The 26,822-nt window shown below is 52.6% G+C and overlaps 1 protein-coding gene across 2 annotated transcripts in view; it reads left to right on the forward strand.

Moving 5' to 3' along the window:
- Nucleotides 1–4,942: 4,942 nt before the first annotated feature.
- Nucleotides 4,943–26,822, forward strand: part of CORO2A (coronin 2A) — a 59,471-nt gene continuing 37,591 nt past the window's right edge. For both annotated transcript variants that reach the window (XM_060154770.1, XM_060154773.1), the window contains exon 1: nt 4,943–5,079. The gene's annotated coding sequence lies outside the window, so the exon portion shown is untranslated. The remainder of the gene's footprint in view (nt 5,080–26,822) is intronic.

Genomic DNA, 26,822 nt, shown 5'->3' on the forward strand with positions numbered 1-26,822 from the left:
CCAGTCGTTCCTGGGCGGGCCCAGGGCTCCAGAGTGTCCCACCACTGGGGCCTTCCCAGCCCGGGACGTCCCTGGCTGCTGTTTCTCTTGGCATCTCTGCAGGGCCGGTCCTGGTTCCTGGAGAAGCTGTGCAGTTAGGGCTTTCGTCTTTCTGGGCAACAGCGCCTCTCCAGTCCTGGTTGGGCCTTTGTTCCAGTTCTAAACTCCCACCTTCCAAGGCCTGTATCCTGAGCCTTGCACTTGCCCTCGCCTTTCTCCTCACAGCCCATCAGGGGGCCAGCGGGTGGGGAGGGTGTTCCCAGGGAAACCCCTGTCCACTACCAAGAGGAACTTGGTGTAGGGGCTGAAAGCCTGGGGTTAGGTGCCCAACTTCTGATCTCCCACCACCAAATTCAGAGTCTGGGGCAAGAAAACTCACCTCTTTGAAAACTGGGCGGTTGGGAGGGAGAGGAACAGGTGGTGAGACGGACAGAGCCTGCAGCCCGTTGCCAAGTCAGGACTGGCTTGTGCAGAACTCAGCTCCAGTTCTTCTGGGCTCTTCCAGGCCCTTCCTCAGCAGACAGGCTTCCCCCATTCCCCTCAAGGCAGGGGGTTGAGGCTGCACATTTCTCAGCAAAGCCTGTGCCTGTGCCGGGATAGCCTTGAGCTCAGCCATCTGTGCTATGAAGGGCTGGGGTGGGGATTCCCACAGGGAGACCTCCTGCTCTGATCTGAGGCTCTTGTCAGGGCTTGGGCGGCCACACCCATTGCTGGGGACCAGTGACAGGCCCTTCTGTCGCCCACTGGTGTGAACTTGAGGGAGGGGTTGGCACACCAGACACCTGGTTCCCTCCCACCACTCCCCCCCAGCCCTGGGGTAGGGACCCTCAGGGTTCCTTTCCTCCCACGTTTACGAGGGCTGCTGGGCAGCCTAGTTTCCTGTGAACACCCTACACCAGGGTTTGATGGCCTTTCTCATTTTTGCTAAACTTTTTTCATCTGCTGAGGCCCTTTCACCACCAAACAGTAACTGTGAAGCATGATAGTGGTCTGAGGGCAGCCTGGGGGGCGTCCTGGCTACACCGCAACAGGCTGTAACCCTCAGGGCCATCACCAAAGAGACAAGGGGTCTGGCCTCCTGGAACTCCAGGAGGATGAAAGGAGATGACGCTGGTGCTGAGCCTGGTGCCTGGCACAGAGTCAATACAGCCTTGGGCAGTGAGTACCCTTTCCATGAAGAAAATGTCACCACGAGGGCCTTGAGGTCTAGAAAAGGCCCAAGGCTCCAGGAGAGACTAGGTCCAGCTGGTCCCTCTGACTCTAGCCTTAGAAACCAAATTCCTTCCTCAGCAAAAATACAGCAAGCAATCCCAGCTCAGACCGGGGCTGCTGGATAGAGGGCACCCTCCTCTCCCCTCCCGCCTGCCACCCCCCTTCTCTCCCCTTCCTCTGCCCACCCCCAACCTCTCCCCTCTCCACCTTCTCTCATCTCTCCCCTCCTCCACTTGTCTTCCCCCCCTCCATCTTTCCCACTCACACACCCAGGCAGAGGAGAAGCTCTGCCCAAAGCTGGGTATCTACCCCCCTCCTCCTCCCCCACTGAGAGGGGTGGTACTCTGCAGCTGACCAGCACTGGGTCACCTCTGGTTCCTACTTGGCTGCACCACAGAATCACCTGAGCGCTGGGTCCCACACTCAGCCTGTTGTAGGGCGTGGGTACTGTGCTACACCAACAGGGTTGGGGACCACAGGCAATCAGGACTGACTAGGGGGCCTCCAGCCCTGGAGCCGGGAGCTGGAGCCAGAGCAAGAATGTGAACTGCCTGTCTTACAACACCTGCTCACTCCAGGCCAAGCTCAGTTTACAGATGAGGAGACAAGGCTCAGAGAGGTTAACTAACTTGCCTAGAGTCACACAGCCACTGAGTAGTTAAGCCACGTTCAAGCCTTAGAGGCTGCTAACTGCAAAACCAGGGAGGGCTCCTCCAAACTCACGGCACCTTCTCTGGATCCTAGAACACCTCCCCCAGGGGGAAGGACAAGTCTAGCCTATGGCCTCCTGAGTGGTGTAGGTCCTATGGGGATAGCTCCAGGCAAAGGAAAATGAAAGGAAGAAACATCTACCTGACAGGGAGGCTGTAGCAGGAACTGGTGGGGGTGGCCGAACCCCAAGAATGTCTGGGGTGCAGCTGCTCCCACGGAGCCTGCCCACCCTCCCTCAGCTCTTCCTGAAAGGCGTTTGGGGCCCACCCCTGGTGTCAGGTTCCTGGCCCTGCACCACAGCTGTCGCCCCCATCCCCAGGGGCTGCTGCTTTCCCAGGCTGGAGGATCTGATCCCTCCCAGCTCCACCTCCCTACCCCAGGTGGTGGGCCCTCTAGCTCAAAGCATCCCTCTCCCAACTAGGCCCCCAGCGAGCTCAGGCCCATGCTCCATTCTCTAGGGGAAAGGAATTTCCCAGGGAAACTTCCTGGGGCAATATTCCCAAGAATAAAGGGGCTCCTCAAAACAGGAGGGAGGGCACTATGGAAGACCCCCACCCTAAAGTGGGAGATGCACATTCACTTTTACAGAATACCTGTGTTCAGGGTCCTCTCCCCCATGTTCAGAACCTCACCTCCCAGGTGCTGCTGTCCCCTCATTATTTCTCAGTTCAATCTGCCATGGGCACAGGACCATATTGTACAGAAAGCTCCATGTTGGGCAGGTAGAGGAGAACTTGCCACCCTCTCTCTCACGCAAACACAGACACACACACATGTTCTGGTCACCCACAAGAAATTTACCCACACACGGCAGATTAAACAAAGGCCATGCTGACACAGGAAGGTGTTGGTTTTCTGGCCCATCTCAATCAGCAATAAGGCCCAATAGAAGGTGCTAGCAGATGGGCCCAAATTTGGAACCAGACCTATGTGTGTTTCCTAGCTAGGGACCCCTGGATAGGTCATCCCCGCTCTGGCCTCAGTTTACCCATATGTGCAATTCAGATGGTCAGTGGGTAGCCTTCATCAAATGGACCAGGGTTAGGGGGATGGAAGGGACAGGAGAATAAAGAACACACATATACACACAGCATCTCTAGGAAGAGTCCCATGTTGTGTCTATTGCAGAGGCTTCTAATGGCCTCCCCTCTAGCCCACTAGTCCATATGTCCATGGCCCCCAGAAAGGTCCCTGTCAAACCAGCCTTCCCCCAAACACAGCCCCAGCCACCTACCGTCATGGCACAGAGTGGTAAGATGCAGATACAACCCTGGGAGGGCACATCCACAGGGATCTAGGACGACGTGCTGGGGAGGTACATTGGTACCGACCCTGGAAAGAAGGATGAGTTTGTTTAAAAGACAGTAGGAGGGGGCTTCCCTGGTGGCGCAGTGGTTGAGAGTCCGCCTGTCGATGCAGGGGACACGGGTTCGTGCCCCGGTCCAGGAGGATCCCGCATGCCGCGGGGCGGATGGGCCCGTGAGCCATGGCCGCTGCGCCTGCGCGTCCGGAGCCTGTGCTCTGCAACGGGAGAAGCGAGAGGCCCGCGTACCGCAAAAAAAAGTAGGAGGGACTTCCCTGGTGGTCCAGTGGTAAAGGACCTGCCTTACAATTCAGGGGATGTGGGTTCGATCCCTGCTCAGGGAACTAAGATCCCACATGCCATGGGGCAACTAAGCACGCACACTACAACTACTGAGCTCGCGTGCCTTAACTAGAGCCCTCGTGCTGCAAACTACAGAGCCCACGTGCTCTGGAACCCGCGCACCACAACTACAGAGCCCCAGAGCGCATGCGCCCTGGAGACTGCGCACCACAACGAAGAGCCCGCCCGCAATGAGAGATCCATCATGCCTCAACGAAGATCCCACATACCGCAACTAATACCCGATGCAGCCAAAAATAAATAATAAATAAATCAAAAAAAAAAAAAGGAAATGAGGAGGTAAAAGAATTCCTGGCAGAAAGGACGGTGTGAACAAAGGCATAGATGTGTGAGAGTGCAAGGGCGTAGGGACTGCACCAGAGTTACTTGCCCAAGCACTAGGTGAATTAAGACATTCAGGTGAACTAACACTGAGCCACGCACTGTTCTAGGCCCTAGAGATACACCACTGAACAAAGAGCTCTTCACAAGAGAGGTGGTGTGGTAGAGTGTTTATAAGCTTGGGTTTGGGAGCCACGCTGCCTAGGGGTGAATTACTACCTGTGTGATCTTAAGTGAGATAACCCCTCTGCGCCTCAGCTTCCTTATGTGTAAGATAGGTAATAGATAACCTCATAGGCTTGTGTGACGGTAAAGTACGCTGATTCAATTAAGGTGCCTAGAACTGTGCCGGGTTCATTAAGTGTTAGGTGGTGGTATTACTGAACGGCTGGATCTCCCCATCTCCGCCCCATTGCCTAGCAGTCTGGACCCCAAAGCCGGCGAGACTGGGCAGCAGCGCCCCCTCCTGGCTACTGAGAGAAAGAAGGGCCTCCTCCCGATACTCAGCGGCCCTCTTGCCCTCTTCCTCCCGGCGGATTGGGAAGCCTCAGGAATTACTCTACCAGCCCAGGTTCACCGAGCGCTACTCCCGTGGCGGGCTCTGCGCGCGCACTTTGCCGTGCGGGGTAAATTAGATCGTCTCATCTAATTTTCAAACAGCTCTCTGAGGCAGACACGGTTACTGTTTCCATTTCACCAAGGGAGAAACTTGAGGCTCCGGGAGGTCGAGTCCCTTGTTCCAAGCCACTCAGCGAGGGAGCGGCGGGACGTGAAGGCAGGAGAGTGTGACTGCCCCCAGCTTCTGTTTGGTCGCGCGGGTCAGCCCGCCCCAGTCACTGCGGCGAGTGCGCGCCGGTGTACGCGCCCGTTCTGTGCGCGTGTGCGCGCCCCGAGACCAGCCCCGGGGGGCCCGGAGAGCGGCGAGGAGCGTGAGGAAGCAGTGGTTGCCCCGCGGGCTCGCGGAGCGCGAGGGCGGGGCTTGTGCCGGCCCTTGCCCCGCCCACCGGCCCCGCCTGCCGTGCTTAGGGAGGGAGGAGGCGGCGCTGGGAGCCGGGACTCGGCGGGCTGCGAGGAGCGCGGAGCCGGAGCCGGACGCCGCCGCCGCAGCCACCTGCGCGGCAGTCATCAAGGTAGGGCGGCCCCGAGCCACCGGCCATACCTTCCCTGTCTGTGCGATGTGTGCGCGCTGCGCCTCTGGGCTGCAGCGCCCGGGGAGGGATGCTGGGGCTCGGCGCACCGCAGGGGACCCGGCGGGGCTCGGGGGACCTGGCTTCCAGCCCCTCTGCGTGACCTTGCACAAAGCACTGCTCCTCTCCAGGCCTCAGTTTCCCCATCGGGACAGCGGGCCCAGTGGTGGCCCCTTCCTCGCTGGGCTCTTGGGAGGGGCCGCCTCAAGCTCCAGCCTCCCGACGGCGAGGGGCCTGGATGGGTACTGTCTGCACAGCCCACCCGCAGTGAGGGCCTCTTATGCTGGCTGTGGCGAGTCGGTCCCGACAGTCCCCCCATTAGTGGCCTGGGTGCCTCGCGGGACCTGTGTCGGGACCTCTTCCCTCTCCTGGTTGAGCAACCTGCTGGGCCTCAGCTTCCCTGTACAGGAAACAGGAAGCGGGGGGACACCCCCAAGTCCCTATCAAGCCGGTCTGGGCATGCAGGGTGGGGCGGTCAGAGTCTGCCTGCCAAGTCTGCCTCCCGGTCTGGGGCTGGGGGAGCCCTGGGTTGGAGGTGGTGGGGCCCTCGGCCACAGACTTGCCTAGACCAGACCCATGCAGGCACCTGTATTTAGGGAATGGTGTGGAACATGCCCTTCCCCATCCCTTCCCCACCAGTGCTGACGCCCAGCTCTACGTCCCAGCCTGGTGTGATAGGGATGGCTTGTCCACACACGGACCCCAGAGGGGCTACAGTGCCAAGAGAGCCATGTCTGAGTGGGGTTCGGTCTGGGACAGAGCAGATGTCTGAGGGACTGTGGCTCCAGGCTCTCTGGGTGAAGAAGACCTCTGGCATCTGACCCAGCCCCTTGGTCAGATCTCCTTTGGAAGGTCCTGCTGTCCCATTGCACACCCCTTGTTATGGGAATCTCACTAGCTGTAAACAGAGCTAGAATCTACTAGTCCTGCTCTGAGCACACAGACAACATCTGACCCCTCCATCCCCCACCCCGAGGCAATCATCTGGTCCCTTAAATCAGTTTACCTCAGGGCTAAACAGCCCCAGATCCAGCATTGTTTCTCCTGTCAGAGCCTTAGGGAGCAAAGGCAAGACGAGGGAGCTGAGGTGTCTGCCCCAGAGCAGGCAGTAGTCAGCCTGGGGATTATTCAGAACCCACTGTCATCAGCACTGGAATGTGTCCCCTGTACCCTTGGGTTAGCAGCTACCTTAGAGGTCTGGAGTGAGAGAAGGAGCCAGAGGAGCCCCTCTCCAGGCCTTCCAGCCCATGCGTGTTCTTCCCTGTCTTCTGTTGCCTGCCCTGATTGAGGGAGTAGTTTCTGAGAATCAGGACTGGGCCTTCTGGTCTCTCTTGTCCCCCCTCGTGACCTGCCCCTCACCCGGGAGCTTTCTTACAGCCAAAAGAAGGGAGGCATTGCCAGGGCAGGTAGTGAGCACTGTGTCCTCAGAGGTTGTGAGCAGAGGCTGGATGAGCACTTACTGGGGGTGAGCTGCCTTTGACTGCAAGTCTGGGACTCTAGGGCCGAAGTAGAGTGAGCATGACCTTACCTTCTGGCCATGGTGGAGCTGCACAGAACTTGAAGCTAGACCACAAACGAGTGTTATTATCCCGTCGTAAAAGCAGACTAAGTATATGTGCTGTCACTTGAGCATAGCTCCGACCCACAGGCTTAAGTGCTACCTATGTCTCCTGTCATCTCTACCTGCGTATAATCTGGGCTCTGTTTTCCTGCTCTACTAGTCCAAGCTATTTAGGCCTTGATTTAGAGGTATAGCAAATTCTGGTTATTAACAAGTCATCCTATGCCAATAATTTTTTTTTTTTTTTGGTTTTGTTTTGTTTTGTTTTTTGAGGGTTTTTTTGCGGTACGCGGGCCTCTCATCGCCGCGGCCTCTCCCCCTGCGGAGCACAGGCTCCGGAAGCGCAGGCCCAGCGGCCATGCCCCACAGGCCCAGCCACTCCACGGCATATGGGATCCTCCCAGACCGGGGCACGAACCCGCGTCCCCTGCATCGGCAGGCGGACCCCCAACCACTGCGCCACCAGGGAAGCCCTATGCCAATAATTTTAAAATGCACCATGGAATTATGGAATATCTAAACTGCAAGGGATCTTAAGAAATCATCTCATTCAACCCCCTCATTTGACAGATAGGTATCCCCTATCCCTGGAGGGGATGTGACTTGTCAAAGGTCACACAGCAGATGAGCAACCAAGCCCAGCGATCTTGATTCCAGAACCAGAGTGTGTGTGTGTGTGTGTGTGTGTGTGTTTGGAAACACATATCACATAGTAAATGAAAGCAATCTGTATTTATTCCTATAAAATTAGCAGAAATAAATATAAAAGGATAAACATCTATGCTGGCAAAGCTATAGGGATTCTCCGGTAGCATTTAATTTTGCAGAGCAACCTGGCAGTTTGTTACAAAAGTCCATGAAAATGATCCTAACTTCCCTTTGACCCTAGAATTCTAATTTGAGGACTTTACCCTAAGGAAGTAATTATAGAGAGAGAGGAGTGTAGTGCTGTTATTTACAAGAAGTTATCTTATGGTGAAGAAGCTCTTGGTGTTTTATCTGAGGCTTAATAAACATTTCATTTGAAAAGTACACCTTTAATAATAGTGATACTAAAGCTTCCATGTCCAGAGTCTGGCCAGCGCAGGAGCAGTGTGGTCCAGAGGAAAAGCAATGAGACTCCTGTCAGCCTAGATTCCAGGATGAGCTCTTCCTCTACCCCACCGAGTGACCTTAGGTCAATCCCTGCCCCTTTCTGTACCTCACTTACCCTATATGTGAAATGGGGTAGATTCAGTGATTGCTGAATTTCTTTGAACTCTGACAACCCACATTCTAGACTTAGCAAACCTCTGTAGAGGAAGCCTTTATTAGAAGGAGCAGTGAACACAGGGATAACCAAAGATTGTTGCAGTCTCCCTCCCCCATCATTAAATGAATCCCCTTAGAGGCAAGCAGCTAGCTAGGGGAAGGGGCTTCCCTCAGCCTTAGACCTTTGTTATCTCCAAATGGCCAGAACCTGGATTTTTTTTTTTTTTTTTTTTTTTTTTTGGCCGTGCCCCTTGGCACGGAGGATCTTAGTTCCTGGACCAAGGATCAAACCCATGTCCCCTGCACTGGAAGCATGGAGTCTCAACCACTGGACTGCCAGGGAAGTTCCAGAACCTGGATTATTTTAGATCCTACTGTATTTTTGTTTTTATCCTCTTTACCAAATATCAGGGGACAGAGATTTTTCAGGAGGATTGGAAAATAATTCAGCAAGATCCTCCATTTATTATGTTACGTCTATAGGGTGTGCCTTGCCTTCTTCAGAACAGATTGGAGGTGTTTAGCAATCACACCTATTATGAAGGGCCAGGAGTTGGTGAACAAACATTTACTGAGCACTGACTGTGTATTAGGCCTTGAGGTACCTCCCAAGGGCCTGCAGGCTGCCATGCGAAACGTATTAGGTCATATGTGAAATGGCCAATATCTGGCTGTTTTTGACTTACAAGAAATGGCCATTTGGTTCAGCCTAAATGGAAAAAGATATAATTAAAAAGCACTGTGCTCCTTACCATAATTGAGAGATTGGCAGGGTGCAGTGGGGACTAGTACAGTGTGATTACTGTATAAGCTTGGAGAAGTCAAGTAAGAAGGACATGGGAGCCTCACCTGGAAGAATCAATAACAACAACAACAACAATAATAATAAGCTAACATTTATTGAGTAATTACCACCTGCCTGATTGTCCTAAGTGCTTCACAGTCATTCATGTAATCATTCAGCCTTTCATTTATTAAACACCTGCATTGCGCTAGGTATCTTCTAGGTATTGGGGGGAAGGGGGTTCTTGACAGTAAACAAAATAGACCAAAAAGATAAAAAATCTGTCTTAAAAGAGCTTACAATCTAATAGGAAAAAAAGACAGACAATAAACACTAAGTACAATAGGTGGTGATAAATGAGATGGAGCGAATAAAACATAGGATATTTTGAGTGTGTGAAGGGGAATGGAAGGAGGGGTTGTGGTTTCAAGTAGGGTGTGTGTGAGGGGAATCACTGAGAATCACTTCTGGGCAAAGGCTTGAAGGAGGTGAGGGAGTGAGCTGGCTGATTCCTGGGGAAGAGCCGTCCAGGGAGAGGGAACAGCCAGTGCCAAGAAAAAAGCCCTGAGGTAGGACCATACCTGACACGTTGAAGGAAGAGCAGATGAGAAGAGTGCCACGAGGGAAGAGGCGACAGGTGAGAGAGGCCGCCGGTCCGATTGTGTACCCTGTCTCATACAACATGATGGACTCCTGTAAGTTTGAGGGAGGTACTACTTGTATATCTCTTCTTCAGTTAAAGGGACAAAGGTACAGAGAGTTTAAGTGACAAAGGTACAGAGAGTTTAAGTAACTTGCTGAAACAGGGTCTCATAGAGGAGCTAGGGCTTTTAGTCAAGGGCAGTGGGAGCCATGGAAGGCTTTTGAACAAGTTACGGGCATGGCCACATTTGAGTGTTTTTTTTTTTAATTTATTTTTATTTTTGGCTGCATTGGGTCTTTGTTGCTGCACGCGGGCTTTCTCTAGTTGCGGTGAGTGGGGGCTGCTCCTCGTTGTGGTGCGCGGGCTTCTCATTGTGATGGCTTCTCTTTGTTGCGGAGCACGGGCTCTAGGCGTGTGGGCTTCAGTACTTGTGGCACTCGGGCTTCGTAGTTGTGGCTTGCGGACTCTAGAGCGCAGGCTCGGTAGTTGTGGCACACGGGCTTAGTTGCTCTGCGGCATGTGGGATCCTCCCGGACCAGAACTCGAACCCGTGTCCCCTGCATTGGCAGGCGGATTCTTAACCACTGTGTCACCAGGGAAGTCCCCACATTTGAGTGTTTGTGCGATTCCTCTGGGGTACAGAGAGAGGGCTGTGGAAATAGTCCAGGCCTGGGATGATAAGGCTGGACCCAGGCAGCGTAAACCATTGAACGAGGGGGCAGAGGATCTGTCAAGCTTGGTGCTGGGGGTGAGGTAGGGGTCCAGGCCAGGTGAGTAGGAAGAGGAGGAAGCCAGGCTGGTCTTGGGCTTATTTATTTAACAAATACTTAATAGCACTTCTTATGCTCCAGGCGCCATCTAAGATTTTACATACACTGGCCCATCTGAATCCTCAAAGGAATCTATAGAATAGATACTATTACTTACTATTTTTAATGGATGTATTGTATGTAAATTATATCTCAATGAAGTTAATTTACAAAGAAAGTATATTTGTTTTTTCTAAGTACTTGATGATAATAGAGAATGTAGAAAAAAGAGAGGAAAACAGAAAATAAATCACATCTCTTTTTATCTTAGATAATCAATATAAATATTTTACTATATTTACTTGGGTTTCTTTTTCTACTATTATCCCCATTTTTCAGATGAGGACACTGTGGCCCAGAGAAGTTGGGCAGCTCGCCCAGGGTCATATATTTGGACCCATGTCATCTGGGTCCAGTGTTCAGGGTCTTAATCACCGCACTGTGTTGCCTGTAGGCAAACCTGGAATGTCAGTTGGTGGGTTCCATTGAGACACCCCCCCCTACCCTGCACTCACCCCACCCCCAGCATCCTTTCACAGATAGGGAAAGTAAGGCCCAGTGAAAGGTGGCACCTTGCTCAGCATCTCTCAGCCAGTCGGGAGCAGATATGTGAGGTCTTATTCTAAGAAGAAACAAGGGAGCTGAGAATTTGTAGGGTTGATGTGACAGCTGCTTCCAGCCTGGCCTTGAGCCCAGAGCTAGCAGGGGGCTGGCAAGTGCCATGACCCTGCCCATACAGAGTGCTGGGCACTTCCAGGGCAGGCCTGTGTTCTCTGGGCCCAAGAGTCTCAGCCCTCCAGCAGGCCCTGGGTGGGAGGCAGCCAGGGGTGGGGAGGGAGAGTTCGGGACCTTGCCAAGCCTGCAGGCCCCCTGGGACTTGTCTCTTGTACTCTGACTATTTCTGGCTCCGGTGCCAGCAAAGCCCTGGGGCCGCCTGCTGCCAGGGATGCAGCCCTGGCTTTGGATCCCAGCACGGCCGCTGGGTGAGCCTCAGCCGGGGTCTTTCCCTCCCCACCTGCAAAGTGGCATCATAATGGTGCCAGCTTCAGGAGGAAGGGGAGACGCAGATGGAAAGTTCTGGTACAGGGCGTGGCACAGTAGTGGAGAGCCAACTACTGTTGCTGCTCCTGGGGCCACCCCAGGGTGTTGGCCCAGGCTGGGGGATTGAGCCTTCCCAGCCAGAGCCCTCTCCACGACGCTCCCCTTCATATCCTGGCTCGACCAGGGAGGCCCAGCCAGTGCAAGAGGAGATGGAAATGATCCTCAGGCAGTGGCTTGGAGTCCAAGATTACAAACACGGGACACAGTGGAACAAAAGAGCCCACACCTCTGAGGAGGGAGACCTGACCTGGCCATTGACATGCTCTGTAGGCAAGTCCTGTCCCTTCTTTATGCCCCCTGTCCTCTTCCATAAAGTGGGCAGAGCATTTCCTGCCTTAATAATCGTAACAATCTTCAACCCAGCAGCCATCTATTGAGGTTTTACTATGCCTGGGGAGTAAGGATGGAGATAAGCCAGACTCATCGCTGCCTTCAAGGGCGCACAGCCTGGTCAGGGGCTCAGTTCTGATAGGGAAGCCGTGGAGCTGTGGGCTCTCAAGGAGGGGCACCTAATGCAGCCTGGGGTGGGGTGGGAGTTAAGGAGGCTCCCTGGAGGAGGTGATGGCTGGGCCAGGTTGTTAGTGGGATTTGGAGTTGGCCAGACTCTGAAGGGGAAGAAAGCAAGAAAGGCCATTGGGTAAATTGCCCCACTTCTCTGAGCCTCAGTCGTATAAAATTGAGATAATAAATACGTGCTTTGCCTAATGTTTGCAGCGGTTGTGAGTCTTAAAATTGGATAGAAAGCATGGAAGCACTTCATGAACTATAAAATGCCAGGCACCTGTTCATTGTTGTTTACTGTGATATCTGGAGTCCCCAGGGGTTAGGGAAACACCAGGGCAGCATCTGGGTCCAGGAGAACATCCGGCCTGTTTTGAAAGATCTACAGTCAAATCCAGCAGAGACAGACAGCCTCCATTCACCTCACACCCCTTGATTTAAGGGTTCAAGAGTATTTCTGTGCTGGGGAACGGCTTTGCTTTGAGGAGGCCCTGAGAGCAGTTACGATCCAGTCACAGCTCTGTCCCAAGGAAGTGGGGACAAGTGTCCATAGGAACCCATCAGGCCAAAAGCACTGCATCCTGGTAGAGGCTGGGCGCCCTGATCAGGCCTCAGGGACCTGACCAAGAGGCACTGTAGAGAGCTGCCAGGTGAAAGGATGGAGGATAGGGGAGCACCGTGAGGTCACTGGGAAGAAACCAGTCTATGTAGAGGGAGGTGTGCAAATAGGGAAAAGAGCAGTGTGTGGTATGAGCCCATTTTGGTTTGAATATGAGGAAAGAATAGATCTACACAAATGTAAATACAGAAAAATATTCAGAAAGACACACATCAAGCTGGTTGGTTATCACTAGATGGCAAAATTTTGTTTTCTTTTTTCTGTATTTTGAAATTTTATATGTGATAGACATTTTATTTCTATAAAGATGTGGCTGTATGTAATATATGTTACAGTGGAATGTAGATAGTATGATAATCTGGCCGGCCTGCTGTCACCAGGCTGGAGGGTTTAAAGAGGTACCTGCAGCATGAGGACTTGGGTGAGGCCTGGAGGACGTATCCTCAGTGCTGGTCTTCCAGAACAGTTGAGACAGGGTCCAGGGATGGCTTGATGTAGGAGTCACATGGGAGGAGAGGGCTCTGGGGGTCTCTGGAGTTGTTCCCAAGACTCTCTTCTTGGGACAAAGGCTAGGGGTTTAGATGGCTGCAAGCACAGTCAGCATTATGACCGACTGCCTGAAGCCAGGAACCCCAGGCCACATCAGCAGAAGCACAGAGTCAGATCCAGAAAAATGAAGGTCTTGCTGGAGTTTGGGCTACCCCCTGAGTGGGACTGGGGCAGCTGGGACAGATCCAGAGGCCGCCAGGCTGGGGAAGAGCCTGTGCCTTCAGATTCCGTGATGCTTCTGGCTTCCACCTCAGCGTGCCAGACCCCGGAAGACCTTTTGCCCTCAGTGATGTGTGTTCTCAGTCTTTGGTCCCTGGGACTCTCACAGACCTTCTCATCTCTTTGCAAAGAGTAAAGAAACCAGACTACTGTCCTATTTCATGGAATGCAGGGCACAGCCAGTTTTGAGATAATATACCATTATTTTATAATCCATTAAGAAAGAAAAAGGGCAGCCAATTAAACTATAAGTTACATCCCAGTTTCAGAGATGTTAAAAACTCTTGTGTCTTAGAATCAATTAAATATGACGTGTGACAGGCCCCACCCTAGGTTCTTTTTTTTTAAACTAACTTTATTTTTTAATATATTTATTTATTTATTTTTGGCTGCATTGGGTCTTCGTTGCTGCGTGGGCTTTCTCTAGTTGCCTCAAGCGGTGGTTTCTCTTGTTGCGGAGCACGGGCTCTAGGTGCGTGCGGGCTTCAGTAGTTGTGGCACATGGGCTCAGTAGTTGTGGCTCGCAGGCTCTAGAGCGCAGGCTCAGTAGTTGTGGCGCATGGGCTTAGTTGCTGTGCGGCATGTGGGATCTTCCCGGACCAGGGCTTGAACCCGTGTCCCCTGCATTGGCAGGTGGATTCTTAACCACTGCGCCACCATGGAAGCCCCCCACCCTAGATTCTTAATGCATATTCACTCATTTAATCCGTACAGCAACCTTGTGGCTAGATATTCTTGTCCTCTTTTTACAGATGAGGAAACAGGGGCCCAGAGAAGTTAAGTTACTTGCAAAGTCGCACAGTCAGCGAGAGGTAAAGCTAGGATTTGAACCCTGTTCTAACTGGATTCCACCACATTTTCCTAATCCAACTCCACAAAGACAAGGCTCCTGAGCTCTGGCCCTTGGGAAGAAGAGAATGTTCAGCAAAGTAAATGTATGTCAGTGCAGAAATGCCTGGTGGACAGGCCGTTAAACGCTGGGTGCTCTGAGTAATGCGGGGCCTAGAGGAGGGCTGGGGAGCTTATGGACAGGAAGGAGCTTTGGGAGCTTGCTGGCTGGGTCATTAGTCTCATCCTTGTTATGACCATTTCCAAGAGTAGGTTGGCCTATGGCCTGCCCTGGAGAGAGACTGCGGAGGCCTATCCCACACGGATATCCCAGAACCTCACTCAGACTTACCCACTCATTCATTCCCTAAATAGTAATTTTTCAATTTGATTTTTTGAAGGAGACCTTTGTTCGTGTATTGGTCACTTTCTGCATGTGAAACAGAGCTCAGAGCTAGGGATCCAGAGCAGAGCATAACAGATAAAGGGGCTGCCCTGGTGAGCTCACAGACCAGAGAAGAGCTGGGCAGTAACTGGAGAGTCCCACAAAACCCGGAGAAGAGGGGCATAAGGAGTGTGCAGAGTAGAGAAATGTGCCTGGTCCAGGATCACTGCGGAAGGCTGTTCTAAGGGAAGGACTTTTAAGCTGAGATCTGAAAGATGAGTAGGAAGTAACCAGGTGAGGGTGGGGAGGGGAACATGCTAGACCAGAGAAACAGCCTGTGCAAAGGCCCTGAGGCTGGAGGAAATGGACTTTTGAGGAATTAAAGGCACTGAGTGTCTGTAGCTCGGATCCCTGGGCAAGGTGAGTGTGGAAAGGGAGAGTGGGTCAGAGCCTTCAAGCCCTGCAGCAATGGCCACAGAGTGGCATGCTTAGATTTCCATCTTTTGAAAAGATCAGGGGCAAGATGGTTGGTATCCCAGACTAAGTGACCAAGTGAGAACAGGTGGTAGCCGTGGGAATGGACCTATGTGGATGGTTTAAGAGATGTTTAGGAGGTGGAGGAGTGTGGGATGAACGACGGATTGGCTGTAGGTACAAGGAGAAGGAGGCCACGCGGGCGACCCCTGGGATCTGGCTTGTCTGAAGTGCCCTTCACAAGGCCTGACTCGCAGAGGGAGGGGTTCTGGGGGGGAGACAGGCAGTAGTGGGAAAGGACTTCACTCTGTGTGTGCCTCCTGCCCTCATCTGGTTTTCGTCTATTTTTTTCCCCAGCAGTGCTTAGATATCCTGGTTCATCCAGCATCAGGGTTTTGCCAGACAATATGGGAAAAGTCAGCAGGATGAAGGATTTTATGGTGTTGATAAGAGTGAGGTGATGGATCGTGGAACTGAGGGGAGGAAATAGAGTGAAGCGAGAAGGAGGCAGATGGGGGAGAGAAGGTTGAGGAGGCCAGTGATGGAAGTTCTCATGGATGAAGGTCTGCAGTGGGGGGAGGCCTGGCCTGATGTCCCAGGTTTCTGGTACAAGAAATGGGCATCACGGTGTGTAGATGTCACATGGCCCAGACACCATCCTGCAAGCTGGCCTTTCAGAAAAACTGGAGCCAAGCTTGACAGATTATGTTGTCCTAGAGAGGGGTCTCTGGTCCAAGGCTCTCTCCTTGGGCCTGAACCCATTTTTATTGACCCATCAGGGGTGCTGACAAAGGGCTGGTCATATCTGGACGTGCCAGGAAGCTGGAGGCAGGGAGGGTGTGATCAGCAAGGGGGTGCTTGAACTAGTGACTTTGGAAGCAAGTGGAACTCTTTCAGTCATGGGGCTCATCTGAGGTCACACAGCTAGGAAGTGGCTCCCTGGTTTGGTTTTCTGTGCTGTGGATTCCAGATTTCAGAGGGTAGTTCCTTTCTTGTATCTTGCTCTGAACCTGAGAACATGACACTGCTGAGTCTGCAGCCTGGGAGGGGAGTTGTAGCCAGCTAGGGGATGGCCGGGACTGCATGCAGGAAGACTTCCTGGAAGAGGGAGCATCTAAGCTGAGCCTTGGACAGAGTGATGGGGAGGGAGATATTGGCAAAGGAACAACAGAAGCCAAGGGCTGGCGATGGGAAGCGCACTGAGCCTTTTTGGGATGCATTGAACATACAGTCTGAGTCTGGTCTGGCTCAATCTAAAGGGAATAGTATCAGATACGGACCAGATACCAAGGGCAGGGAGGTGGAAACAACCCACCCTGGCAGGGAGGAGTGTTTTATCACTGACATTGTTTAGAATTATAGGCACATAATGATAATTAAGTCAGGCTTTTTGTCGCTCTTATTATTGTTTTTAAGTTCTCTATAGCAAATACACCCCGTTATTGTCTGCACCCAGGCTGACTGCTCACCTCCCTGCTGCCTTTGTCCCCCCACTTCCCCTTCCCAGCAGGGGGGAAGAAAGCCATAGAGATAGGAGTAAGATTTCAGCCTGTGCCTCAGAAGGCCCAGGACCCATGTCCACAGCTGCCCACACCTTACCAGGCCTGGGCTGGCATACCTTGGGGACCACTGGGCTGCAGGGCTCCAAGTCCTGTGGTGTCCAGGGCTGCAGTTGGTGGTCAGAGGCAGAATTCTTGGGCTCTAGGGGAACCCCAGATCTCACCCTCCTAAACAGCCTTCCAGAGTAATAAGGACAGTAGTAATACCCTTCAGGGGTTACTTCCCAGCCCACAGATGTCGCCCTCATGGGCACTCAGACAACAGCTGGACCCGAATAGTCCTGTTTCACCAATGAGGCTTCAGAGTGACTCAGAACCGTGGTCAGCTGATGACCCCATGTCCCCCATCCTGATGGCACTTGTAACCTTTGCTGATATCTCCCTGCCACCCACGGCCACCCTCAGAGCCAGTGGGTGATCTTACATCACAAGGGAGGCAGCCCAGAGGGTGAGAGGTCAGGCAGCTGCCTACGGCCCAGTGAGAGATGCAGGAAGGGACCCACTGTGGCCAGGACTCAGAGGTGTTTAGCATCAAGAACTAGAGATTTGCGTTCTCTCTGGGATCTACCACTGACCAACTAGGTGACCTTGGACCAGTTACATCACTTCGTGTCCTTGTTTCCTCACCTGCAAAGTGAGGGGTTAAACTAGGTGATCCCTACCATCCCTTGCAGCCTGAAAATCTTCTCTGAGAGTCTCCCTGTCTTCTATCCTGGTGGCCTCCAAGGTGAGGTACGCAAGATGCTCATTGGGGTGCAGGAAAAAATATCATCTAAGCAAGAAAATCATTCACGTTTGCTCACATTTGCCAGGTGTAGACACCCTGACACACTCTCCAGTCAGGGGGCAGGCAGCTTCATGTCTCAGGTCTCCAAAGGTCTCTGAGAAAGGGGTGACAAGGACATCCTACTCTTTGGTTTGTTTTAGGCAGGTTATCCCAACTAATTAAACTGGTCAATTAATCCAGGTTAATCTAGACTAATTAATCCAGGTTGGATTTGTGGATTATATTAACCAGTTTTAACAAACTAACCCTCACAAAATGGACAAGTGGTTTTGAAAGATTTCTATGAGGACACTGGATTGTTAGTAATTCTGATAATGCTACAGCATGGGGACAAGACAATGTGAGAATTAACACTTGGCTTTCCAGCACTATCACTTCAGTCAGCCACAAGGCAAGGAAAAAAAAAACATGAGACAAGAAGTCAGCACAAGGTTTTAGGTGTGGGGGAGGACACTATTTGAAATAGAGATTTACAGTCACTCTGGTTAATGATGAATCTCGCCTCTTGTGTACATTGTACCTTACGTCTACAGGTGATGGTTACTTGTATATAATATAATATATTGGGGTCGGTGAGCTCGATGTTTTTCCCTTTGGAAGGAGTAAATGATCAAAACAGTTTGGGGCCCACTTCTGTAACTTCCTGGTCTTTGCTATGCTCCTGCCACTTCTGACTCACCACCACCTTTGTGATCATACTTTGCTCGAGTGAGATGCGATTTCTCCAGTTTTCTACCCGTTCCCAGGGCAAAGACTCCATGGCTACCTCTGGGCCCACAGAGCCCAGCATGGGGGTCTGTCTCCAACTGGGGACTTGGAAAATATGGGTTGAGTTGATGTGCTTCAGTTTACCCTTCATGCTCTACTGGCCTTTCTAGCAGCAAAGACTTGGGGTCTGTCTCCTCTCCTGACCCCAAGGAGCCCCATCTTTCCCAGCCTGAACCACACTCTGGAGAAACGCAGCCCACCTTTCAAAGGTCTGAGCCTCAGGAGGGCCCAGCTAGGGTGAATGACCCTCGGCCTCACAATTAGAAGACCTTCTTCCCCAGCCATCCTTGGAATTTGTTCCTCTGAGAACAGCAGCACAGATAAGAAGCAAAATATTTGACACCGTATCCAAGCACAGGATCAAAGGAGACTTTGTTCCGTGTCTTAGAAGACTCTCCTGGGCTGGGAGTGCTGGAGACCTGGATCCCATTCCTGGTTCTGCCCTGTGTGTGTGGCCCTGGGCATGCTGACTCAGTTTCCCCTTTTGTACCTCGTGATCTCTGGGGGTCTGGCCAGTGCTGCTTTTCTGAGATGTGAAGTCTGGGATCTTTTTGGAGACCTGCTCTACTGAGTGGTTCTTTGCCCCTATCTGGAGGGTTTGGGTATGCTCTGGTCTCCAAACTGGGTGAAAGATGGGAACAGCGTGGAGCATTACTGTGAGGCAACCAAAATGGGTGGAAGATGGGAAACTGAGTCGCACAAGAAACTCCCCAACCTGGAGCAGAGCCATCCCAGGGTTAGGTGGCAGGGGCCTCAGATCTCTGGAAGGGCTGTTGTGGGGCAGAGAAACGGATGTGGTTGGTGGGGCTCCAGGGATGGAGACAGGGCCGTGGGGGAAATTGTAGATTTCCGCTCAGTAGAAGGAGGAAGTCTAACGGTTGAGCTCTCCTGCCCCCCGGAAGGGGTGAGCTTCCCTTCAGCAGAATGGTACAAGCCGAGACATGCAGACTTTTCAGATGGAATGATGTGGAAAGGAGAGCAGAGAGCTGGGCTGCGTGCTTCCCTGGGTCCCTGACCCTGGGCAGTCCTGGGTTATTGTGTCTGTTTCTTGCCCCCAGATGTAATAAGATCATTTGAGAGAGGGGGTTAGTGGGTCTGGCTGAGAATTAGATTAGACGAGAATTAGAGCTTCAGGCTCTAAATCAGCGCTGAGGGCTGGGGGAGGGGCATAAGGCTTCCTCTGTTTTCATCCAGTTAAGGGGATTTTCATGCCTCCCAGCACAGATGACCCCTGAATCACTCCTGAATCTTTAGATCTTTAGGTGTCGCCTCTCTGAAGAGAAAAGGAACATGGGCACTTTGTGCTTCTGGTTTAATCTGTAAGCCCTGTTCAAAGTCCTAAATATTCATTTCATTTTATTTTATTTATTTTTGGCTGTGTTGCATCTTCCTTGCTGCACACGGGCTTTATCTAGTTGTGGCGAGCGGTGCCTACTCTTCGCTGCGGTGCACTGGCTTCTCATTGCGGTGGCTTCTCTTGTTGCAGAGCATGGACTCTAGGCATGCGGGCTCAGTAGTTGTGGTGTACAGGCTTAGCTGCTCCAAGGCATGTGGGATCTTCCTGGACCAGGGCTCGAACCCATGTGCCCTGCATTGGCAGGCAGATTCTTAACCACTAAGCCACCAGGGAAGCCCAATATTCATTTCAATCCATTAATACAGGTAAATAGTTTAAAACCGTGCCTTCTTATAGTGAGCAGTCAATAGAAGTTACCATTATTACTTATTTAAAAAATTTTTTTTTATTGAAGTATAGTTGGTTTACAATATTTTATTAGTTTCAGGTGTACAACATAGTGATTCAGTATTTTTATAGATAGATTATACTCCGTTTAAAGTTATTACAAAATAATGTCTATATTTCCCTGTGCTATACAATGTATCCTTGATGCTTATTTATTTTATACATAGTAGTTAGTATCTCTTAATCTCATATCGCCTCCTTCCCTCTTCCCTCTCCCCACTGGTAACCACTAGTTTGTTCTCTATGTCTGTAAGGCCATTTCTGTTTTGTTATATACATTCGTTTGTTTTATTTTATTACCTTCCACATATAAGTGATAACATAGAGTATTTGCCTTTCTCAGTGTGACTTATTTCACTAAGCATAATACTCTCTAGGTCTATCCTATGTTGTTGCTGTGATTACTTATTTTGAATTTACCTTGCATTTACCATGTGCCAGGCAGTGTTGTAAATGCTTGTCAGGTATGAACTCATTTACTATTACCACCCCATTTTATAGATGGAAAACCTGAGGTCTAGAGAGGCTGACTCACCTGTCCAGGGTCTTTCGGCTGGTATGAGGTGGGGCTGATGTTTGAGCCCAGCAGGTGGGCTCCTGACTATGTTTGTAGCCACTGCTATGCCACCTCTCGACGTTGTCATATTGATCTCGAGTGTCCTCTGTGTAATAAAGAAAGAAAGCGCCTTTGCCTCCATTCTCCCTTCAGAGCCCCCCAAAGCCTCAGGAGGGTTTCAGGCAGGGATGCACATTCCCATTTTATGGATGGGGCCCAGGGGCACAGAGAGGGACAATGACTTGAGCAGGGTCACACAGCCGACGAGGGCAGAGCAGAATGGAGCCGGGCCCCTGATCTCAGAATATCTGTGTACCATCGCTCTACAGAGCAGGGCTCCCAGCTGAAGCCCGGTGGGAGTAGGTGCTGGTTATTGAGGGCACTGCTCCCTTAAGGGGCCCCTTCCTTCCTCACAAGGAGCAGAGCCAGCTCTATAGAGAGGGCAAGCAAGCCAAAGGGAAGATGATGGGAAAAGCCACCCTCTGCCAGGGAGAAGGTCGAGGCGGTCCTGAAGGTGCCTGAAGGAGGGGCGAGGATTGTCACCCTGCAGGGCCCCTTCTGCAGGAGGCCTAGGCAGAGAAGGCCCTGACTAGCCACGAGTAAAAGGGTGAAGGGGCAACCAACCTGCCCCCCCACGCCCTGAGGTCACGTCAGGGACTGACTCTAAGGCCAGGGGTCAGGGAGGGTTAAAAGAAGCAGGTGCTCCCTGGGGAAACAATCATGGAAGTGGAGCCAGTGAAGGAGTGCAGGAGAGCTGGGTGCTGATCTAGCTTAGTGCTGCTGTTTCTTTCTTCTCTTTTTTTTTAATTAATTAATTTTTTATTTTATTTATTTTTGGCTGCATTGGATCTTCATTGCTGCACGCAGGCTTTCTCTTGTTGCAGAGAGCAGGGGCTACTCTTTGTTGTGGTGCGCGGGCTTCTCATTGCAGTGGCTTCTCTTGTTGCAGAGCACAGGCTCTAGGCACGCGGGTTTCAATAGTTGTGGCTCGCGGGCTCAGTAGTTGTGGCTCACAGGCTCAGTAGTTGTGGCACACGGGCTTAGTTGCGGCATGTGGGATCTTCCCAGACCAGGGCTCAAACCCATGTCCCCTGAGTTGGCAGGTGGATCCTTAACCACTGCGCCACCAGGGAAGTCCTCAGTGCTGCTGTTTCTTTTTTCTTTTTTTTTTTATTGTGGTAAAATATACAAAACATAAAGTTTATCATTTTAACCTTTTTTTTTTTTTTTTGTGGTACACGGGCCTCTCACTGTTGTGGCCTCTCCCGTTGCAGAGCACAGGCTCCGGACGCGCAGGCTCAGCGGGCATGGCTCACGGGCCCAGCCGCTCCGCGACATGTGGGATCTTCCCGGACTGGGGCACGAACCCGCATCCCCTGCGTCGGCAGGCGGACTCTCAACCACTGCGCCACCAGGGAAGCCCTTAACCATTTTTAAGTATATCATTCTGTGGCATGAAGCACATTCACACTGTTGTGCAGTCATCCCGCCATGATTTTTTAATTCTGACTTCACTGTAGCCTACTCTATTCTTTAATGGTTTGCTTACATGTATGGATGAAAAATGTGCGTTCAGTGCTAAAATATCATGTTTAGCAAAGGAACTGTGCGTGGGACACTAACACACGACTTGCCCCATGCCAGGCACTGCTCTAAGGCAATGTAAATGGATAACCGTATGGAATCGTTATGATTCCCCTATAAGGTATGTCTGTTATTGACCCTAGTCTACAGATAAGGAGACCGAGGCACAGAGGGGTTTGGTATCTTTCCCACTCCCCGCACCCCGGCTCTTGTCTGGACCCACTGGTTTGTTGAGGCCTCACTGTGTGCCAAGGCTAGAGGCTCCGTTCCACTACTTGCCTCATCTCAACAGCAGCCCGGCCAGAGGTAGGTGCCGTGTGGTGCCGAGACTTAGAGAAGCTGAGTTGGGTTGGTAGCCGGGTCTCTAACTCTGAAGCCTGTGTCTTGACTACCTGCCCTCCATGCCTGCTGTTCAGGTGGTGAAGCTGTCGTGGGAACACCTGCGCGATTCTTGAGTGCTGGCCTGAACCCGCGTTTGTGTATTTAAAAGAATCTTGGAGAGAGAAATCCCAGGATCACAGCCCCAAGTGGCCCCGAGTTAGGAACTGGCAGTGTGCTCATAGAGCCTGTGGAGGTCAGGTTCCCACTAGTTGTGTAACCTCAGGAAAGTGCCTCCGTCGCTCTGAGCTGAGTGCAGCTCGCTGCATCCAGGAAGTGGGGATAGTTCTCCCCACCCCAAGGCGGCTGTGAGGAGTGAATGGAATAGTGAACGGGAAGGACTTTGCAAATCATGCAGCAGGGCTGTAAAGCAGTGGCTCTCAGAGTGGTCCCTGGACCAGCTGCATCAGTGCCACCTGGCAACTTGCTAGAAATGCAGAATTCTCAGGATCCACCCCAGACTTGCTGAATCAGAAACTCTAGGATGGGCCCAGCAGTCTACATATTAATCAGCCTTCCAGGGGCCCCTGATGTGCTCTCAAGTTTGAGACCCACTGTTGGGAGAGATTCTTGCAAAGTGTAAATGAGATACTGTCACCAGTCCTGGCAGAGTCAGTCTCGGGGCAGAAGTGCCTCTTCAGCCCGGGGTGCTGGCATCTTTCTTATAACCTTCATCCTCCAGTGAACCTCCCACCCTCCTGCCCTCCCTGGCCTGCAGGCCCAGCCTGAACAGATGTGGGCAGAGCCCAGAGAGGCTGGAAATGGGGAGAAGTCCTCACCATCCTCTCCTGGTGTCTGTTGCAGACACTGCCTGGGGAATTGAGTAAGGCTGCACAGTGGCATTTATCTCCAGGTTGATACACAGGTTGGGGAGAAGCAGTTGGGAATTTCCCATCACCCTCCTGTGTAGCTGGTCCAGGAAATGGAGGGTTGGGCTGCCCAGGCTCGGGCAGGAGCAGGCAGCCTTCAGTCATACCTGGGGACTCTTCCCACAGGGAAATGGGTTGAATGATGAAAGGAAGCTATTTTCTGATCTAAAACCCCAGCTGCTGAGAAGTGGCCCAGGAGTGGGCCTCGAGGCCGGGCTTCCCAGCTCCATGTTTCTCTCAAAGAGCTGAGATCTGTGGAGGGACATCAGGCCTTGACTCCTGGTCAGCCATCCGCCAGTTCTTCCCCGATCAGTCAGGCTTCTCTCCTCCTGAGTCCAGACAAGGACGGCCTCAGAATCATCCTCCTCTCACCATATTCCACAGCCCCTCCAGCAGATTGGAGCTGGGCATGAAATGAACCCACTTATTTCTTCCTTAGACACAGCCCACAGTTGACGAAAGAAAATACTTGCCCTCCCTAATGGCAGGGACTCTATCCACCTCAGCCCTGACAGGTCACACCCTGGTTATAGACTTTGACACCTCCCTCCGTGGTCTCAGGTGGCAGCTCAGCTAGCGTGCAGAGCCTTGCCCCGGCACCTTTCCAGTCACGGCCCTCATTGCTCCTCTGCATTTGCTCAGGCCCCATCTGAATTGGACCCTTGGGTTCCCTGGGTATGCCTTTGCCTGCCCACCCCTCACCGCGTGGCTCAGTGCAGAGCCTTCCACCTGCAGTGCCGTCCCTACTCTGTCCTGGGCTCGCTCTGCTCAGCCTTGAAGGCTTAGCTCAAACACAGCCTCCTGGCAGCCCTTACCCACTCGCCAGGTTTCAATCTCCCTGCTACCCCAAATTGAGTTTGCCAGCCTTTCCCATCAGTCTGGGCTCCTGGGGGGTAAGGATCGTTCCTGCCTCTGCCCCACGGTACCCAGCACAGGCTGGACTCACAGAAGGTCCCAGTGATGCTGCCTGAACTCACTCTGGGCCCCAGGTCCCTGCAGCAGGGCAGGGTGAGAGCTGATTTGTAGGTCCACTGACGACAGAATTCAGGCTCCCTGGCCAGGTGCCCATCCCAGAACAGAGCTTCAGGGCTTCAGCCCTACTTCAGGATCGCTGTGGGGCTCTAAACAAGGCACCTTCCCCCTTTGTTTCTCAGTGTCTCTCTCTGTCTAAAGACAGATCCAGAAGTTCTGCCAGAGAATGGACAGTAAGCAGGAAGTGGAGCTGCCAGATTTTCAACCTCTGGGAGGCATCTTTAAAAAGTCTCCGTGACCCTTGTCTCTCGAAACTCACAGATAAGGAAATTGTGGGGCAATAAATCTTCGTGGAGTTTTGGTCAGGACCTGATCAGGGGGAATAAACAGGAAGAAGGCCTGCTCTGTGTCTCCGGAGGGTCAAGGCAGGAACAGCTCTGAGGACTGGGGCAGCTGCCAGGCAGGCGGTCCCACTGCCCTCACGGGCCCCCCGGGTCTGGCACGTGCGGGCTGCAGAGCCCTCAGCGAATTGTCCCAACAGGTGGGTAGGGCCGAGGCGTTACCATCTTATGGGTGGACAGACAAAAGCCGAGAAGGGGACAAGGTTTGCCCAAGGTCATGCAGCAAATTGGCATCAGAATTAGGACTCTCCAACCTGACCAGCAAGCCTGCTGTGGAAGGGACAGGCCCAGTCCCTGGCTCCTAGTACCGAGAAGGGGTGTTCAGGAAAGGCCGGTGGAGTGAGTGAAAGCTCAATCCAGGAGCCAAGTCAGTCTCCCCCTGGGTGCCTGCCTGTGTGGTTTGGCCTGTGGGTGGGCAAAGCTGAAGGGAGAGGACCATTTGGCGTTGACAGTCCAATGGATGGTTGGATGGATAGATGGGAGAAACACAGGGAGCAGGACAGGAGGAAGGGAAGGGAGTATCCATCAGCTGACCTTCTACTTAGTACTGAAACCGAGCAGGACCCTGGGGGGCTCCTGGGCACAAAAGCCTTTCCGGGTCCCCCGTTTCTTACTTGCAGGGTAAAAGCTTCAGCCTCCTAGACCTCCCCAGAGTTCCAAAGGGCAGATTCAAAAAGCCACTAACCAGGGAAATAGGGAATGCTGAAACAAAGGGGGAACAGTCAAGAAACTATACTGCAGTGATTAAAGCAGGATCCTGGTTCCTCCTCAAGGGATATACCTAGCAATATCTTTGGGCTCTTCTGCAGGAACTAAGAGCCCCACCCAGGTGGAGGGTGGCAACTTCCGGCTGAGCACAAGATTTCAGGAACACTGCTCTGTTACCTCACCACCAGCCAATCAGAAGAAAGTCACACACCCTGCAGCCCTCGCCCCAAATTTGGCCTATGAAAACTGCCCCAAAACCATCGGGGAGTTTGGGGGTTTTGAGCACAAGCCACCTTGCCTGGCCCTGCAGTAGACCTTTCTCTGCTCCAAACTCCGACGTTTTGGTTGCTTTGGCCTCGCTGTGTATCAGGCGCACGAACTTGTGTTCAGTAACAGTACCAGACACGTGCAAAGCATTTTACATCTGTTACCTCATTTAATCTTGGACAAGGCCCCGTGAGGTAGATCCGAGGGTCCTCTTTTACAGATGAGGATGCTGGGGCCCAGAGACAAATGAGGGTCCCGGCATTTGAACCAGTTGCCTCCTCTTTCCCCTCCCTGTGTATCAGGATGGGGGACCTCATAGGCTAGAGAGATCGTTCAGGCCTTGGAACTTGGGAAGCCCCCTGGAGGCGGTTCTATTTGAGCCGGGCCCAGGAAGGTGGAGTGAGAGGAGGGGGCATCCTAGGAACCCAGCTAAGTGCCAACCTTGGACTTACCTGGGCTGACTTACCAGCTCAGACTGGTCTGGGCTGACTTGGCTCTAGGCAGAGAGAAGGGGTGTGAGCAAAGATGGGGTGTCTGGGAAAGCCAACGCTTTGAGGGGAGAGCAGATAAACCAGTGTGGCTCAAAGGGCAGGTGTGTGGAGATGAGGGGAAGGCCGTCAGGGAATGTGCAGGGGCCTCAAAACCCAAGTCCAGCCGAAGGCTTTATCCTGAGGACAGAGGGGACCTAGGGCTGGGGGGAGTCTTAAGGGAAATGACAGAGTCAGGGTGCGGGCAGGATAGGAGGCCTGGGCTGGGGTGGAGGAGAAACGGAGTCACGGAGAGAAAAGGCTGGCCAGGCCTCACACAGCTTGAGGAAAGGGTCAAGAGCAAGGGTGCCGGGGGGCAGGGGAGGCCAGGTCATCTCAGGAGATGCCCTGCTCCTCCCGGGGGCCCAGGCACCTGCCTCTGGGCAGTGTCAGATGTCAGGAGGGGAGGTGCTCCCTCGGGCCTAATCTCATCAGGAGGAAAGAGGCATTTTCTTGGCGCTCTCTCTGACTCAGCCTGTATTTCCTGTGGGCCTGCGGGGAGGCATCTGTGCTGGACCAGAAGGACCACAGAGCTGGAGGAGGGGTGATAAAGGCAGAGGTGGGAGGGTGCTTGAGGCAGAGAGAACCTGGAAAGAGAACTGTTATTCCATGCTGGCTGCAGGGTGCCTCAGCCTCCACTGCTGATGGGCCGCGGGTGGTTGAGGCCTGGCGGGGGTGGGGGCGTCCCCAGACAGCGTGGTTCTGCTTTCCTGCCTGGGAAAGCCGTGCCCATGGAGAGAACCAAAGGGCTTCCTCTGCCCTTCCGCCCTTCGCCCCACACTCCCACCAAGACCCTCAGGCCCCACAGCACAGGGCTGAGCGAGGCTGCTGGCCTCTGCTGC

Source organism: Lagenorhynchus albirostris, chromosome 7, assembly GCF_949774975.1.
Source record: "Lagenorhynchus albirostris chromosome 7, mLagAlb1.1, whole genome shotgun sequence".
NCBI classification, from domain to species: Eukaryota; Metazoa; Chordata; class Mammalia; order Artiodactyla; family Delphinidae; genus Lagenorhynchus; species Lagenorhynchus albirostris.